General features: G+C 31.3%; 1 protein-coding gene and 1 long non-coding RNA gene across 3 annotated transcripts in view; both read right to left on the minus strand.

Moving 5' to 3' along the window:
- Positions 1-19,326, minus strand: part of LOC129917867 (matrix metalloproteinase-2) — a 319,353-nt gene that overhangs the window by 153,933 nt on the left and 146,094 nt on the right. The window lies entirely within an intron of this gene.
- Positions 1,099-19,326, minus strand: part of LOC129917882 (uncharacterized) — a 44,713-nt gene continuing 26,485 nt past the window's right edge. The window contains exons 3-4 of the long non-coding RNA XR_008772891.1: positions 18,127-18,163; positions 1,099-2,439 (exon numbers count right to left, since the gene is read on the minus strand). This is a non-coding gene — a long non-coding RNA (uncharacterized LOC129917882). The remainder of the gene's footprint in view (positions 2,440-18,126; positions 18,164-19,326) is intronic.

Genomic DNA, 19,326 nt, shown 5'->3' on the forward strand with positions numbered 1-19,326 from the left:
AAAATGCGAAATTCAGTTCCTTTTTCGATAAAAAAAATTAAAGGTATGATATTTGACTAAATTTTTGTAATAATCCAGTAACAAGGCATCATTATCTTTCAATTGAGGCATCGAAACCTAAAAAAATATTTAATGGAATATTTTTTACGAATTTTTAAAAATATGTTATATGAGAGTAACGCTTGGTCCGAAAGGGTTAAACCGGGCAAAATGCTTAAAATTATTGAAAAAGCTTCCAAAAAAAATTTTGTTTGAAGTCGTACCGATAAATCGAATAACTAATGATGCCAATCGATTTCTCAGGTCCCAAATAGGTGGGAACAGTCAGCAGCGCACTTGTCTGAAAATTTTTTTTTTTTTTTCAAAAAACTTGCACAGTGTTATTAAAAAAGAAAAAAAAAATGCAAAAACTAACAATAATTTTTTTTAACAAAATCGAGAAATTAATTTTTTTTTAGAAAATTGGTACCTATATGACAGTGACAGGTACCGTTATTTTTTGTCAAAACTGATTTTTCTCTCATAACTCTTAAAGTTATTTTAGCGTAATTAAAACAATTGAAAATACACGCTGTTTGGAAAGGGTTAATGCAATTTATAAAACCAATTTATTTGTTTTAAATTTCGTCTGAAAGAATCCAAAAGAAGAATTCTCGATACGCATATCGACGGTTAAACTTTGTTTTTGCAAGTTTTTCAGAAATCAAAAAACAATATGTTGTGTTTCTTGTTTTTGTATGGGATCTATCCATACGAGCTTTTGAATTTCGTCATTCCTGAAAAATGTTCAAAACAACATTGTTGAACTGAATATACCAAAAGATAGCTCTGAATTTTCTGAATTGTTTGCATTAATAATATTTTTTCGAATTTTTTGACTTACGAGGTTATGAAGTTTAACCGTCGATATGACTGATCAACCTATCACTTAAATTCTTTTGAATGTAGGTAGGTACATATTTATATATTTTAAGGGCCAATTTTTCAATAGTCAGATAAACCTCAGATAGAGCTTATTCCTAGGAATAAAAGTTTTTTTTATATTGACATTTATTCTTCTGATAGTCTAACTGACGATTGAAAAATCAGGGCTAAGTTTATAAAAAAAACCTTTGTATTAGACCCAGAGTTTTAATATTTATTCATGCCTTTCTAGCTCGCTGCTAGCTGGCCCAATCATATTCTAATCTAAAATTCCCTCAGCTAATCTTTTTCTTTCGCTCTCTCAAATAAAAATAACATCTGTTAAGCGCAAATTAATTTAACAAACATTCTCTATAATTACCTTGTTAAGACACTTCCCTTTAACATAAAGTTCCCTCTTAATCCTCAAAAGAAGTTACAGAGAAAAGAAAAAAAAAGACAGCTCACTTCGTCCAACAACGTCCAAGTCCAACCAAACGTAATTTATAAATCCCTCCGCCAACTTTGATGATGAACATTTGAAACTTATAAATAAATAAACAGCCAACCCTTTTATTAGATAAAATATCTATTTAATCTACAAATTGTCTTTTCTCCATTTTATTTACACACTCCATTACTATTTCTTCGTTTTCGTTCCTTCTCTCTCTCCCTCGCTTTCGTTTACTATTTCAGTTCAAAAGTGACACTTTATCAAAAGTCTCGTTTTTATTTAGCAAGTATAAGAATATTTCTGCTCACTCCCAAGGACCAAGGTTACGAAACACTCTCATTGCAGTGTTACATTTTTAATTTGTGAGTCTTAAAGGATGTCTTAATTTAATGAGTTCCTGTCTATAAAATAGTATCTCATTATAAAATGGAGTAAGTTAAGTATATATCGAAGCTAAAATCGTCCTGGATGTCCTGCCTGCCATATCAAGGAGAAGAAAAGGAAGTGACTCAATTTTCGCTGTAATTACCTCTGATTATTATTTTGATTTTTTTTTTCTACTCTGCCGCCGCCGCTGTCGTTGTTCGTTGTTGTTGTTGTTGGAAAAACCAAGTTTAAAAATTTACATGAAATCAAATGAAAAATTCATACAAATCCAATTTGACGTAATGACCTCGAGAAAAAAAAAATTCAAAAATAAAAAACGAAAAACTTGTGGAAACAGAGATAGCAAAGGGATGGTATAGAAGATAGATGGAAAGTTGTGTCCCCTCATTTCCAAGCCACATCAAATATTTAGAAGTAAATAAAACATTTTTCCAAAAAAGAAGAAAAAAGTAAAAAAAAAAAATAATAATACTGAAAATCTACTTCACTCGCCCTTTATCAGAAAAGTCATTAAGTTAAAATATGCCAACGGTTGGGGGTAAGGAAACTTGAAAACATCATCATCTCTTGACTGCCGCCCTTATTTCCCCTTTTCCACTGACTCCAATTGGCCAATGAACCCGCAAAATGTGGATGAATTGCAAAGCAGGTTGTGAATGTCTGTTTTTCCTTTCTCATCAAAGCAACGGAAAGGACTAAAAAAAAGGACGAAAAAAAAAAACATTTAAATTATGTCAAAGGAAAGAGTTTTATGTTTTGACAGAAGTTTACAAAAAAAAAGTAGCAAAATATTATATAAAAAATGAATAGGGAGATAAATAATCCTTAAATGTTTCCTTTTTTATCGATTTTCAACGAGTCGTCTTATTATAAAAACGACACTGTTATAAGATTGTGTCACATAGTCATGTTCTTTATGGGAAAAACATGACGATGGTCAATTGATGCTATGTTATAAAATGAGAATGATTTTAGGTCTCTATATATTCTGTTAGTTCGGTCTTCTTTCTTTGTTTAATTTATTCAGCAGCCTTTTGTTGGTGGAAAATATTTTCCATAATCGAATGGGATTTTTTTAAAGAAATGCGAGGAAGCAAAAAAATAGTTCAAGAAAATGATTAATTAAATGAATGGACTCATTTTTTTTCATTGAATATTCGAAATAATGTACAAGACTTTTTTTTAAGTAAACTTGTATTGTATAAGAATATCATTTTGAAGCAAATCAAATTATCAAATGTACTTAGCCATAAAGATATTAAATATTCTCATTTGCGATGGACAAATCAATCAGTCACTGTGGCGTATACGTACTATTTTTTTTTTTTTTTTAAATCAAATTGTTTATGTTATTGATATAGATAGTAAGTTTATTTTAGATATCAACCTAAAAAAATACGATATTATAGGTATATTTTTTCTAATTGCAGGTCTTGAGAAGAAAAAGTAAGTTATGTATTAAAGAACACCATTTAAAAACTCAGTTCATTACAAACCATATATCAATAACACTGCACAACAAAATTAAAGTTTTTGTATGATGAATAAACCAAACAATACTTTTCCAAAGGTTTTTGATGTACTGAGCTCGAATCCGAACTCAAAAATATTCTATCAGCTCCCGTTTTTAAAATATTACCGTTAGAAAATGCAAGAACACCTGATTCTGAAGTTATGCTGTAATGTGAGATAATTTTTTTCAACACTCTTTTTGAAGGTTTGTATAAAGAATTTCTTCTTTTAAAATTTGTTTAAATCTTTGCGATATCTTTTTTACAATCCGAAATATTTTAATTTAAAGTAACTAAGCATTTTGAAATAACGTTATTGATAAAATAAGCCAAAACACACGTACTTAAACTTAAGATATCTCGAATAACAAAACAGATATCGGAAAGATTTAAACAGATTTCACAGAAGGAAAAAAGGGGTCGAATTACGGCACACGATTTCGATCATACGTTAACGTTTTGACTATTTCTGTCTCTATTTAATTACTAGAAAACGATAGGGACATATCAAATATAGTCAAATTTTGTTGACCAGAGCTATCAGCCAAAAACGTGTTTTTGAATTTTCTAAAATCAATATTTTAAAAACTAGAGCTGATAGAATATTTCTGAAACCGTATTCGAGTTCAGCACACCAAAAATCCTTGGAAAAGTACTGTATAGTTTATTCATCCAAAACCTTGTTGTGCAGTGTAATACCTATGATTCGTTAATATTTATAAAATTTAACATTATAATATTGGAAAAAGTTTTCAATTGCTCAAAAGCTCGAAGAATTACGAAGAACTACAATAAAATATTGATGCAAGTTATTTTTGGCAGGCATATTACCTATACCTATGGTGACCATGCGTCCCGGTTTACCAGGGACCGTCCCGTATTTCTACAGCTTTTCCCAGGTTTTTATTTAGGAAACCCGGGACGTACAAGTGGCCCATATTTTGTTATCTGTCCCGCGATTGTCCCGTATTTGCAAATTTTCTGATTTTTTAATTCAAAATCTTAAATACTTTGCACGGAAAACAAGAAAACAGTGGTTGAAAATAAGTTTTTTTAAAAGCATTATGCCTAGTAAGCTGCTTCCAGCTTGTGTTTGTCAGGTTGAAAGGCTACAACGGAAAAAGTTTTTTTTTTCGGATAATGAGCAACATATGGAAGAGTAAAAAAGCAAGCTAAATTTCAAAACTTTTAAGCATGTTAAAAGATGAATTCAAGATTATCGATTTCAAATCATTTAAAATAAAATTAAAATATTAAACAGCTCTCACATTTTTTATTTAAACATACCTAGTTCTTTAGAAATTATTAACAATACCCTATTATTAAACCGCTTTCTTGATTTCACATTTCGTAAACGACTAAAATGATTTAAAAAAAAAAATGCTCCCATAAAATACACTTAGGAGCAAAAAAAAAATGGAATCAAACTTTGCTTTCTGTAAAAACGATCATTGGTTAGGATTTAATTGACATACATGAATATTAATTGCACCATTAAAAAGCTTGAAACAAAAAAAATCAAATCAATGCTAGGAACTTAAAAACCCGTTCATTTTATAAAGATCCAATCAACATAAATCAAGTATGCAAGGAAAAAAAGACTGAAATTGAAACAGAGAGTATCCGGAAAATTTAACATTTAAAAAAAAATCAAGTGCAATTTATTGACAGATAGCGATGATACTATCGTATGCATTTTTATGTTTTTACTTTTTTTGAAAAATCAATATTTTCAAAACGATCCAAAGAATTTTTTATCTGTCCCGGGTTTCGCTTATAGAAATATGGTCACCGTACCTATACCCGTCGACCGACAACGAGATCATAACAGCACCAAATTAAATGAAGAAGATACCTTCTGTTAGATTTATACTAATTTAATCAGAAAGTGTTCTCATTAAGGTCTTTTATTATAAATCATTCCGTGTAGTTATATGAGTACTGAAAACGCCCCTGGATCCGGGTTTGAGAAAAAATTTTTTACTCAGACTACTTTCAAATTTCAAAACATAACAAACGAACAAACAGTACCCTTGGATAATACTTTTTTTTCTTCGCATGAAATAATAGACATGTACACTCATTGGAAATAACTCATACAAATAAAGGAAGAAAGGGTCATAGCATTTTCAACAAAAATACGAAATGAAACGACTTTAGAACGTTTGTTACGATTAAATTCTAATTTTTTCCTGTTTTAAAATGGAAAGTAAACTTGAATAAAAAAGTTCCTTTTATGTATACTATTCCAATTACTTTTGTCGTTTCTGTACAGGAATAATTGGTTTTAAATGTAGAAGTTCTAATTTTCTGCTAAGTTGTTTATGGTTATAGCACAATGAACATTCTAAATTATTGAACTTGAGTGTCATTGTCCAAAATACCTAAAATGTGTAAAAATATCCGAGTTTTTCAGTTTTTGGCTACTTTAGCCCATAAATACAAGTTCAATATGAGCATAAAATCGTCTCACTAATTTCGTTGACAAGGGCTAGAGCTATGGTTCGATGGGCTGAATACGAACTCGTTTTACCTGAAGATCCAGACTTTGAAACAAGTACTAAACTCAAAACCTGGACCTATACGAATCAAACGAATCTCGGGAAAAAACAAAGCTCCTTTAATAATTTTTTGGAGCTAGAACTAAAGGTTAAATTTTAAGCTTAATACGTTGCTCAAATCAAGGCTACTTTGAAAATTAAAATTATCCACTTTTACTTAACTGTGTCCTTTAAAAAAGGGTCTCCATTAATATTTAGGAAAAAAAGATTAAATTAAAAAAAAAAGTCTTGTAACCTAATTATTGACAAACCAACTGTCTTCATCGTTTAAAAGCCTATCATAAAACCCACTTTCTAAAGAAAAAACCTTTTCGAGTAGGTACATATTGGGCAATAAAAACCAGAAAAGTAATAAATAAAAAAAAAAAAAATAATAAAAAAACATAAAATTAAACCTTCAAAAGCAATTCATGTAATTAAAGAAAGGACTCAGTCATTATAACAAAAAAATTTTAAATATTGATTGCTTCTTTACCCAAAAATTGTTATGAATCCTTGTTTCTTCGTCTCAAATACCATAATAAAGGAACCAAAAGTTAACTCAGTAAACGATCATAAAAAACAAAGAAAAGCAAAAAAAAAAAAACAACCGCCCTTCTATTACTCTAAATCCTTTTTAAGCTCCACTGGTCTAATTATTCATCTCTGCCCCTTGTGCCACAAAAAAGTATCTGATTACTCTACGTCGACGTCGTCGTCATCGTCGCCGTCGTTCTCGACGTCGTCATCAAGCTATATGTTTTTCTATAGACGACCGACTTGGTAGTAAGAGAGCACTGATGGTGTTCGGTAGAGTTTTATTTTTTTTATCCAAAACATATTTTCCCATCCAGTGCGCACACCTCTTTAATAATCAATTTAACCGCAAACAACGAACGAACGAAAACCCAAGACGCCTCTGATGCTCTCGATTCTCGAATAACCATCAACCACACACTAACGAATAAGGCATGAGAGGCAGGAAGCATTCAGAACTCTTGAATGCAGTCCCCATTGCCAGTCCCACTCGACTACACTGGATATGACTTGCAATGTGTTCGGTGGGCACAATTATGAGGGTTGGGGTTTGAACCCCTAGGGGCTTGATGTGCATGCATGCATCATGCACACCCGAATCCCCACAAGTCCAAAAAACAGCCAGAGAGAACAGAACAGATAAAAAAGAAAGAACACACACAAAGATTTTAAGAAATGTCCTTCTTTGCTTTCAAGGCAGCAGCAGGCAATCGTTGGTGGTCGGTCATATTTTTCAGTTCATTCCTGCTGCTTTTCTCTTTTGCTGTCCTGGACGGTCTTGGTCTGTCCTGGCCTGGCTTGGTTTGGCTTGGCATTGTTGTCGCATCTAATTCCTGGCTTTTGTATATGTATATATTTTCACTGCTGTTGCTTTTACTGAGCTGTGCCATGGCCAAGCCATATCCCATGGTCTTGGGTTATATTTTCGTGCTGTTGAAATGCGTGAAATTTGAGACTTTTTCTCCATTGTGCCCCGCACTTATTTACATAATATACTTGTATAGTGAACGCGCGGTGATAGCGAAACAGTGTCCTTGCACAAACACATAAAGCGTAAAAGCTAGCTTGAGTGCGGGTGGGAGTGCCGAAGCCGAAGGAAAAACTAATGAAGTGTGTCGGTGTGTGCAGTGTTGAGCTGGATGTGTGTGTGTTGAAGTTGAAATCAACCCGCTTTGGGGATGGATTTCTGCACAATAATGTGTGTGCAAACACGAAATGACAATGACAAGGAGGACAGGACAGGACAATGAAAGGCGAGGGCAACAACGCAACAAGGACGAAACCAAACTGTCATTTAATATCCGCAATTAAAGTGGTCATCAATCAAAAAACACTGAAGCTCAAATTTCTTCCCAACCATTTCTACTCTATCCAATCCCCATCCACATCGAATTTCAACAACCAGCAGGAACAGCAGTTCCAATAGGTTTATCCGTCCTGCATTTACACATCGGATCGGAGTTATTGTGCTCGTTATCAGTGTGTCCTGATGGCCTTCTGCCGCGCTCTGTCGGTCGGCCCGAACGCTGATGATGGTTGTTGCTAGAACAAACAACAAAAACAACAACAACATCCATATTTGTTATTGTTTTATTTAGATACACACACTGGATAAGGACGTCTTTTTTGTGTTCTTACACAATGTGTCGTCCTTTCTATCCAAACATTATGCTGGTTGGAAGGGAAGAAGAGATGGAGTGGGGTGGAAAGGATAAACAGGACACCTTGGTGGTCGATATATATCGAAGAATCGCATGTGACATCAAACAATCCAAAGAACGTGACGATATCATTAGAGCTCTCCTGCTGCTGGCCATATAAGGACTAAGGACGAAGGACGACTACAGACAGGACGACAACGATGAAGACCACTACTATCAACACAATACTCCAACTCGTGCTCGTTTCGCTTTGCCTCACTTCGCATCCTTGATTGGGCAGCTACATTCCTATGCCGTTATACAAACGTCCGAGTTCCATCCGAGTCCGAGAGTCCCATCCCGATGCCGAGTGTACAGTACAAGCTTTGGGATATTTAATTGGAAAAAGGAGAGAACATCAATGCAAGAGGAGGAGGAGGACATGATACACAGGAAGTCCTAGTTCTTAACACATTATCTCCTGGGTTTGCCAGGAGAGTCTTGATGCTCTACAAATACCATATTACTATCCCACCTTTTTGCTACCGCTATCACCACGTGTGTATCCAGAGTGTGGTGATTGAATTGAAGGAATTTTTTCGTCCTAATTAGAAAATCGAGAAAATGCATTTAGCTGTATGTTTTTTTTTTTGCTTTTACTTTTTTTGTTTTAAGTAAAGGCTTCGTGTTGCTTGTTCTGGTCTGGTCGGTTGGAGGTTGTCCTGTGGGATCCTGTGGAATGTAATTTTACTAAGTATAACAGCAAGAAGCGAGCAATTGAATAGCTTTGGTTATACAATAGGTTATGGATAAAAGCAGAGAGAGAGAGAGAGGGAAGGATAAAGTAAATTGTCGTTTGAGTTCTCCATGAACAAAGAAGTTCTTTTTAAACTGTTCAAATACATTCCTTGGAGAGTGGTATATAGACCACTATATTATACTCTCGTATAGATTCTCTAATGAAGAGAAGAAAATACTTGTACAGAGAGTGGAAAGTGGTGGGTGCTTTTTTAAGGTGTTTTTTTATTTTTTTTTTTTTTTTGTGGAAACTTAAAGTTTAAGCAACGTAATACTTTTGAGTTCTAAAGGCAACAGATGGATTGAATAATGAAAAGAAGGAGTTGATGTTTAAACTAGTGAGCAGAGAAAATATTTTTTTTTGGTTTTAATATTATTTGTGTAATCTCTCTGAAGTTTTCCCATTTTCATCGTTAATCGAGAAAAGTTCTTATGCAATCATAACAAGTTTAAGGACGAACAAAACCAAGAAAAAATTCGGACGAAAGTGATTCATATTTTAAATTGCATATTCGCAAGGACTATTATACTTCAGAGTAATTGGTGTTACTAAACCAAAATTAGCATTTTTTGTGAAATATGGTGTCCCAAAAGTATAATGGAATTTGGTACCTTACAGAATTTGTTAACTTGTTCATCCAAAATTCTTACGGTTTTCAATTTAATGCAGTTTTCGTAAAATTTAGAAAATCCCTTCTCTGTAACAGTATTATGCTACCTCCGCTTATACTTGAGATTTGTTTTAACAATTCTTTTGCTAAAACAGTTTCTAATAATTGTAAACAATTAATAAATCAAAACATTTTTTATTTAATACACCATTTCGCTACAAATTATTTTAACAATTCCAAGTTTTAAAAAAACTCAATTTCTTACTTTTGTTTGAGAGCACAGCCCTAAAAAAAAAGTTTATGGTGTGACACTAGGTAGTGTATTATTTAAAAAAAACATGCTCTGTTATTGCAGTTTCTAAAAAAATATAAAAGATTTGAAAGTTGAAGTTATATCGAAAAGTATTACAATTTGAATTAAAAAAACAGGGTTCTTGAGAGCATAAATAAAATCAAATTTTCTCAAACTGTTGTTTTTTTATTTCTCTTTAAACAAAAGCCTTTTTTTTTAAAACTTTTATACTTTTTTGGAGTACCTTATTATGCTGTTGTGGTATTAGTTGTTTTAAGTCTGAAAATAACCAACTTAAAATTTTATGAAATTAAATAAAAATAAAACAAACATTTTTTTCATAGGTAATCCTAAATTAAGGAGCAATAAGAAATTTAAAATATTTGAATTATGTTATTGCAACTGAAAAATATTCGTATTAAAAATTGCATATACAAATATTTTTCATTAAAAACAAAATTTTATTGCAAATAAAATATTTTCTGCATTGAAAAAGAAAAATTCAATGCAAATTGTGTACAGTAATTTTTTGTATATTTGTCGAATTTCTTACAATTTTGGTTATTTTACTTTTACCATACATTAGGCTGGCTCAAAAATATAGTTGAAATAGCTAATGTACGGTCAAAATTGTAAAAAATTGTAAGAAATTTGACAAATATTTAAAATCTTTTTTCAATGCAGAAAATTTTTTATTTACAATAAATTTTTTCAATTCAAAATACATTTATTTGCAATAAAAATTTTACCAGTGAGTGGTGCATATTTAATTTTTTTCCACGAAGTGCACAATTTAACTATTTATTTAAGGCAAAGCTTTTTCTAAAACGAATAAAATAAATAAAAAGCTCTACATTAAAGGAATTATTAAAAAAAAAACTAAACAGAAATTTGGTAATTTGAAATTTGAAATTTTTGTATCTGTCAATAAAACAAATGCTAAATACTAATAGCTGGTAAAAAGATTCCTTTGAACTTATAATTGATTACAGAGTGGGGTTTAAATGCCGATTGTCATTTGGTAGGTAAAAAAAAATCAAATTTCACAGAAAAAAAAAGTACAAAAACAAGCAAAGCTCTAAGCATTTCTATACCCTGACCAATTTTGTTTTGGCATCCAAAAATAACATTGAACTTGAAGTAATTTCCGGACTATAATTCAATTTATAAAACGAGAAAAAAAAGAAAGGAACGAACAAAAAAATTAATCTTCATCTTCTTAAAAATCTTTGCTTTTTTAAATATTGATAAAGGTAAAAGCATTTATGTATTTAATACGACCACAGAGATCCTTTCAAAAAGGGAGCCATCTTATTAAAATGAAACAAAAAAAAAAGGACAACCAACCAAGTATACCCAAACTCTATTTTCAAATCAATGCACAACAACAAAGCAAAAGAGTGAACAAAGTAAAATAAAATTAAATAAACAAAAAAAAAAAAAAAACACTTCTTCCTGGTATTTGTTCCAACAAAAACAAAGATAGAAAGACAACATACTACATCACACGTAGAAATTCCCCCAGTTTTCAATGTGTGGTGCAAAATTCCATTCCATCACCATCATCAGGGATGAAGAACAACAATTAAACTGCTTACTCTTGGCACTCTACTGTCACAGAAATCAATTCGTCGAGGCTTAGTCATGTCCCTTTCGTCTCTACAATCCTCCTCTTCACAGTCTTCACTCATTCAACTCAAATCATTCAATTTCCGAGCTTGCAGCAACATCAGCATCAAACAGAAGCAGCATTTCCAACAACCAACAACTCCCCCCCCCCCAGGAAACTCGCGTATACCGCAAATATTCAGATGTGTGCCCATTTCGATTACCACAATATAATCGTCCAGATTTTGCACTCTATATATAAAATTTAAGGATAACGAAAGGAAGGGGTGAAGATTTAAAAATATGAGATGCTCAGCCAGGTCGTATAAACCTGCTGTTATTACTCTAACAGACTAGCGTCTATGGTTAAAAGCTCGAATTTTATTTCGCAAAACCAATACAGTCTTTAAGAAGAATGTTAAAAAAAATTGAAATAATACAACAATGGAAAAACCATCATTTCAAGAGGGCGGCGAGTAGGTGGGTAGGTTTTGTGAAGGTAGTTATAAAAAGCAAAACAAAAATCGATGACGGTGATTGGAAAATGAAATGAAAGAGGAGCTTTCCCTGCACGGAAAACAAAACGATTACAAAAAAAAAATTAAACAAAAAAAAACAAAAGAAAAGGAATCTGAATTGTGGATTCAAATAGGACGACGAGTACGATGGAAGAAAAAGTTAAAAAAACGCAAATGCCGCACCACCAGAGAGACCTCTTCCTGGAAACCACGATTTGGGGGTAAATAACAGAATCATGGTAGTAGTCCCTTTTTTTGTATTTTATTTTCATTTTGTTTTTTTTTGTCTTTAGAGGGTAAAAATTCGCTTGAATCCCCTCCAAGTACCCAGAGTGGATTGTTATGTGTGGAATTTAAGGATCGATGACTTCATTGAATCGAACATCCTGTTACCGTCGTCGGCACACCGCACATTGTTTTTGGTGTTTCATTTTGCTCATGATGTTATTGTTGTTGTTGGTAATTTTTGTCTTTATTGTTTTTCTTTTTTTTGTATCATGAAACAATTTTTTGTTATGTAGGTAATTTTAAACTGACTCCTGTGACTTTGACCATCAAAAAGCTACCGCGATATCTAGGTAATAATCCTTTTCCCACCATCAGGTGAGGTGGGATTTATCATCCTGAGGGATTTTTTATTTTTTTTTAATTTTAATTTTTTATTTTTTTTCCTCGGTAATTTAATAATGCAACGAAGTTAAATGATTTTTTTTTTTATGTTTCATTGTTTTTTTTTTGTGTTGAAATAAATTCACAACAAACCACTGACTGATGGGACATGGCAGACATTTATTCAAGTTTGATGATGTTGAGGCAGCAGGATGACTGACTGACTGACTCACTGCCAATGGGACTTATTGTGGCTGGACATAAATTAACATATTTAAAAATTTAAATGAATATTTTAAGAGCCAAAAAGAGTCAATTCGGTGAACTGATAAATCCGGTTTAAATATTATTTCAGTCAATACTGTTTAAATATTGAAAAAAATTTACGAAAGCAATATTTTTGTACAATCACAAAGTTGAAATATATGACTTATTGTTTTGTTATGATGAGAGTAAAAAAATCAAAAATTTAATTTGAGTTGTGGACTTATTTTATGACTTTATAGTCAGAATCACAGTTCAATGATCTTGTCACTAAATTAATTGGGATTATTGAGAAAAAGTATGAAAAAAGTTTTAAGATAAAAGAACTAAAACTGGGTAGAGGGCACAATAATGCTCAATTAGAATATTGAACAATGTTTTGGGTGCTCAACAGGGTCAAAATGTAACTTATTAAAACAGGTGATGAATTGAAATTTTATAACTATGAAAATCAAGACGATTTATGCACTGGTCAGCAAAAACAAAAAAGAAGTAGGAAGCAAGAACTTTGTTATATGATTTAAATTATCTTTAGTGTGCTGAATTCAAAACTATTTACAGATTTATTCTATCATACCTTGTTTTTGACTTATTATACTAATCAATTAATTTCGGTCTCAAAAACTAATTTTAAATTAAAAACTTTTTAATTTTTAATTTAAAAAAAAAATATATTTTTTTCGTATTTTTTAATTCAAATCGGAAGTCGCAAACTTCAACTTTATATTTCCAATTTCTTTGATAAAAATCATCTTAAAAAAATAAATATGCATATTTAAAACGATGGCATTCTGAGATTGCATAAGTAGTTTTGCAAATCAAAATTTTACGATGATGTATTTCGACGTCAGAATTAACCAGAAAACGAGTTTTCGACCTGTTAATATTCAAGTATTTCAAAAACGTGACAAGCCACTAGACAGTAAGATTTTGACGACGGGCTCGGAATAAGCAAACAATAGTCCTTTAGAAAAGTATAGTTTTTTTTTTAAGCTCTATTTCCGTTACCGACCATTCAATAAAAAGAATAGGCATCTTCAGATGATAATATCTAGATAAAACCTCTGTACTTACGAAAATTAGGTACCAAGAAGGTTGAAGTAAGAAACACATAATCGAGAGTATCAAATTTTCTATGATAATACAGAAATTGCAAGAATGGTGCAACGTTATTTCTTTGGACAATTTCCAAGGCATGAGTCGGACGTATTTGCTCTTATGCTTAAACTTGCTTAGAATGTTGAAGCTTTGTACATTTAATTTATTTTTTAAAGAGAAAATATAGAAGAAATGTAAAAAAAAATAAAACTTGTTTTTCAAATTTTAAAAACATATTTTTGACGTTGAAACCATTTACTTTCTTGTTTTATAAAGAATTTACAGATATTTTACAAAATAATTTTTATAAATAAAATTTTTCAAACATTTTTGGAAAAACAAATTGTTTTGCCATTTTAATGAAAAACAAAAAAAAAAATTAAAAAAAAAATCATCCGTTTTCAAAATTTTTTTTTCAAGCCAAAAATTTGATTTTTCCAAAAATAAATTTTTTAATTGTGTTTTTTTTTTTTTAATATTGATTTAACGAATACTCAAATACTTATGTACCTTTGAAAATTTTCATTTAAATCGGTTGAGGAGCTATTTATTCAAGAAAGTCAGAAATCAAGATAAAGGGTCTTTGAAAAAGTACCTACCGTTAGCAAAATGGTTCTAAAAATGTTTTTTTTTTTTAATTTAAATAGCTAGATTTTTAAAAATCGAAATCGTTAGAGCATTCTCTATCATCAATTTTTTTATGAATCCTTGCGTTATAGTACCTATCGCAAGTAAAAAATTCAGAAGTGAACCCATGTTTTTTGTTACCCTTTGCGTTTTATGATATCATTCCATCCAAGAATTTTATTTATCAACAAAGGTAATTTTAATAGAAATTTGAATATGAGTTACAGTAGAGTTAAAGTAGCAAAAAATTTAAATTTGTATAAGAATTAATTTTTTGATTTTATTTTCTTTTATATTAAAACTGTAAGAATATATTTTGTGCAAGAAAAATTCGTCATTATTCCAAAAACCGTTTTTCATAAGAAGACCTTAAATGAAATTAATATACGAAATTTCTTATCAAAACCTTAGGACGAAATTTTTTACAAGTTTAATTTTCTCCAAAATGGCTCTTAAGATTTTGATACAAAACTTCAAATATTATTAAAAACGCATTATATCAAGTTTGAAATTTATGGGTCTATTATTTTAGTTCCTTATAGGTACAGATAGACTGATTTGCGGAATGTTATATGTATAAATGGCTCAATGAACGTCATAAAATTAACTTTGCCAAATTTAATTCTTTGAGGAAGAGATAGCGTCTAAACAAAATTAAATAAGCTCAATCACTTTAAAACAATATAAAGCTAAACCGTTAAACAATATTTTCTCAAAACCTCAGAAGGAAGCTTTGGAATTGGTCATTTAAAGAAAATAAAGAATTAATTTAACCCAGTCTTTAAACTCGACGAGTATAAATAAAAAATAAAAAAAAACTCCGTTTGGTGATTATTCCTTTCCTTTTATTTGCAATCTTTGTTCGTCTTCAAGAAAATAAAATCCTCTTTTATTTTCAAGGCAAGAATATTAATAAAAAAATAACCGTATTCAACGAGTCGTGTGCACCTCAACTATTTCTACCCTTGACTCTTGTTGTATTGTTTAAAAAAAAAATTCACCGGTTGGTGATGGTAACCGCTGCCTCTGGTAGCTTACTTAATTAAAAACCAACCATTGTCCTGCACCAATTACAATAACAACAAAACACAACAAGCCAAAAAAAATAAGGAAGAAGACATATTTTTAGTGCTTTGTTTTTGGTTTTGATAAAATATAATTAGTCCAAAACATTTTCCTACCACAAAAACAATGTGGACCTTAAATTCTGGCCGTTTGATGGCAGCAGGAGAGATGAAATAAAATAAATAAAAAATCCTTACTAAGCTAAGAAACAAAAAAATGTAAGAAAAAAAAAAGCACACAGATTAAAGCAATACAAAGAGGAAATCATTGTCCTTTCTACAATAATGATGGACTTTTCAAGAAGGCGGGTGGGAACACTTACATATAATAACCATTCATCCCTCTGTGGGACAACAAAAAAGTTTCAGTTACCTACTTTACTCCTTTACCCCCTCTTGCCTTATTCACTTGGAATAATTACAATTTCGCGTGCCGTCCACTCAAAAAATGAAAAAAAAAAATGAAATAACAAAAATAACAACCCTGGAATAAAGAATTGAAAAATAGAATTTTATCCTGTCCACTTGGAGAACCCGAGACTCGATGTCGGCCGACAACGACGACGTATACAGTAGGACAGTTGTTTCGTTTCGTTTTGCGCTCTGGAGTGGAGCGCGCACTCACTCTCAAACTTAATTTCCCAGATAAAATTTTCAACTGGAATTAAAAGTTTTAATTAACAGCACGAACGGTGGTACCATCTTCATCATCATCATCATCGGTCCCCCGATAATGCTGCTGCTGCTGTTGCTACTGTTTCTACTGCAACTGTGCTGCTTGAAAAGGTTTTACTGCAGCACATATACAGAGAAGAATTTGTGTGAGAAGAGAAACTGTCGCACAACACAACGTTTAACATAATGACATCCTGTTCTCTATTTCAATTCCAAGTTTTAGCCCGTAGCCCGGAAATAGTTTTCCATTTTGTACCGTCACCAAACACTGCCACAGTCACTCTTTACCGCCACCAGCCAACACAGAAAGGAAATGAAACTTGCCACCCTTTTGTTTCAACTATTTAAATCTTAAATATGCTCCTGTTTAATAAGGAATTGGAAATTACTCCAGAGAATATTGTTTAAAAAAAAAATTAAATAAAAAAAAAAAGTGGCGCCCAACGTTGGGACTGTATTATATGGGTACATTGAAATCATCAGATACTACTGTCCAGTAGGAAAAAAAGGGGTGACGAGCGATGGATATAATTTAAAATTTTATCGAAAAGATTGGATTAGGATGACTGACGACAGGACTCCCAAGGACTCGACTCTACTTTGCTGACAGAGAGCAATAGAAAAACGAAAAAAATACATAGACTCTACCTAGGGCAGTTGTAGTAGGAGAGAGAGAGAGAGAAAAAAAAATTAAAATTCTTAAATGAGTTTTGCGAAGTGAGGACCCATCACGGATTAATGTAGAGGAAAAAGTAAGTGATTGAAAGCGTCTTTTCATTTTTATACACTTGAACAAAAGGTTCGGGAAAAAGTTTTCTTCCAGCACCATCTCTCTCTCTCCCACCGCAACACATTTCACCAAGAGGACAAATTTTATTTCATCCACCTTATGAGGGACGATAATGGTTTCTTTTATTTTTTTTATTCTTCATAAAAAAAATTCTATCTATGTGCATGTGTAGGTAGGTAGCTATCTTCTATTTTCCTTTGAAGTGAATGGATATGGAAAAAGTTTGATAAAACTGGCTTTTGAGGCATAAAGCCCAGGAGTAGAAGAAGAGAATAAAAAAAATCATCCTGCAAGAATCTAGATAGAATAAGTGTGTATATACAAAGTGGCGATTGATTGAGAAATACTAAAAAAAAAAAATCAAAATGCAGTTTGTGCTTTGAATCAGTTTTATGCAGAAGATACTTTAAGAGATAAACTGATTGAGTTTTTTTTTCCCTCTCCTTTCTTATAGGAAATGCACTGAAGAGAAAAATTCTATTGGATTACTTTGAAATTATATAAAAATATACAAGTAGCTATTTAACTTAGTAGAGTTATAAAAAAAGGATTTTATTCAATACTAGCTTACCCCCACCCGCTTCGCTGAGTGCACTTTAAAAAAAAATAGAACCTGTTTGAAAATACATTTAAACCGAAAAAAGACTGGTTTATTGTAATGAACATTAACCAATTTATTGAAATTTATGCAGTTATTGGACATTGTTAATGGAATAGCGGCACTTGATTCGGAAGGCCGAATTACACTTCAAAACAATTTTTTCAATGTAAATTCAAAAAATGAATTGATTCAGTGTTTTTCCAAGTATAAAGACAAATTACAAAAATCATACTTGGCTGAGTGAACGTGCAATAATGGCTGTTACAAATAAAAATGTTTCTGAAATCAATGCAACAATTTTAAACTATATAAATGCACAATGTTTTGCCTACAAATCGGTTGACCCTATCACAAATGAAAGCAATGTTTTGGCGGGAGTGTTTTTTCACTCGTACAAATTGACAGCTATGTGAAAGTGGGAGAAAAGGTATTATTTTTTTTATACAAACCATCTACATATTAATACCTTTCAAACAAACAAAAAATTACCAAAATCGGACCAGCCAAACGCGAGTTTATCGGCCACACACACTTAACGAACTCATTTTTATATATAAGATTACAGGAGAAGGATAATGTTGTTTTATTTAAATACTCACGGTTTTTTTTTCGTAAAACAGATTTTTTTTATCTTACCTGAAAAAGTAAACAAAAAATACAGTTTAAAATTTTTTACAAGTCATGCTAAAAAAAATGGAATTTATATAAAAATAACTGGATTTCTCCATTGCCGTTTTTAAATTAGCGGAAAAATCTGTAAAATTTATGCCCAAAAGACAAAAAACTTTTGAATTAAATCGAACATTCTTTTATTTTTGTTTAATCTTTTAATTTTAAAAAGAATGCTCATAAAATTAATTTGAAATCATTTTGTTCTTATAGTAGATACACTAAAATTGTTTTAAGAAGAAAAATCTTATTGAAATAAAATGAAGATTACTTTGATTTTAACAGAGTTTAAAGAGATTCTATTTATTTCAATAAGAAATCTGATTATTTTAACAAGATAAATTTAAGAACAGGATCATCTTGATTCTGAGTGGCTTATTTTTCCCTGTGATGTAATAGATGGCAGATTATAGATAGCGAAAGAAAGATGAGAGGCGACAATTGACAGGTCACAAATGAAATATGTATAAAGCATGACAAATGCAGACTTTATTGCAGTTTTGTACATTTTATTGCTGACTTGGAGACAACGTCATCGTCAGCCACTGGGCTTAGATTACAAGTGATTTTTGTAAATTATAGACAAAATATTGTAACTTTAAAAGTTGGAAGATTGTAAATTTCACCAGTTTTTCTATTCTAATCGCGTCGAAACTATAGATTTTTTAGACATAACCACAACTGATATCATAAAAGTCATAAAGTAAGCATTATAAGGGTTACCATAAATTTCTTTCAGTCCATAGAAATTCAAAAGTAAAGTATTGTGAGCTCAGGTTTAACAGATTCTTATCTCTGGGCAATTTATTTACCTTTGTCATCAACAAAGTATCTTGGATTTATATATATTGTAACAAACATTGAAATAGATTTTCGCATAAAAAATCCCATAGGGGAAGGTGGCCTAAAATGGCCCCCCTAAGGAAAATGTCCTATATCTCGAAAAACAGTAGCATTAAAACTTAAATGCTATATACTTTTCAAAGTTTAATATATTACTCTCACATTTTTTTCATTTGCGAGTTGAAAAAGTTCCAAAAAGTATTTAATTTTTTTAATTTTCAAGACGTCTACAAATTTCACTGATCAAATTTACCCGGGTAAAATGGCACACTGTCCAAACATACGTG

The sequence above is a fragment of the Episyrphus balteatus genome, chromosome 4 (genome assembly GCF_945859705.1).
Source record: "Episyrphus balteatus chromosome 4, idEpiBalt1.1, whole genome shotgun sequence".
In the NCBI taxonomy this organism is placed as follows: domain Eukaryota; kingdom Metazoa; phylum Arthropoda; class Insecta; order Diptera; family Syrphidae; genus Episyrphus; species Episyrphus balteatus.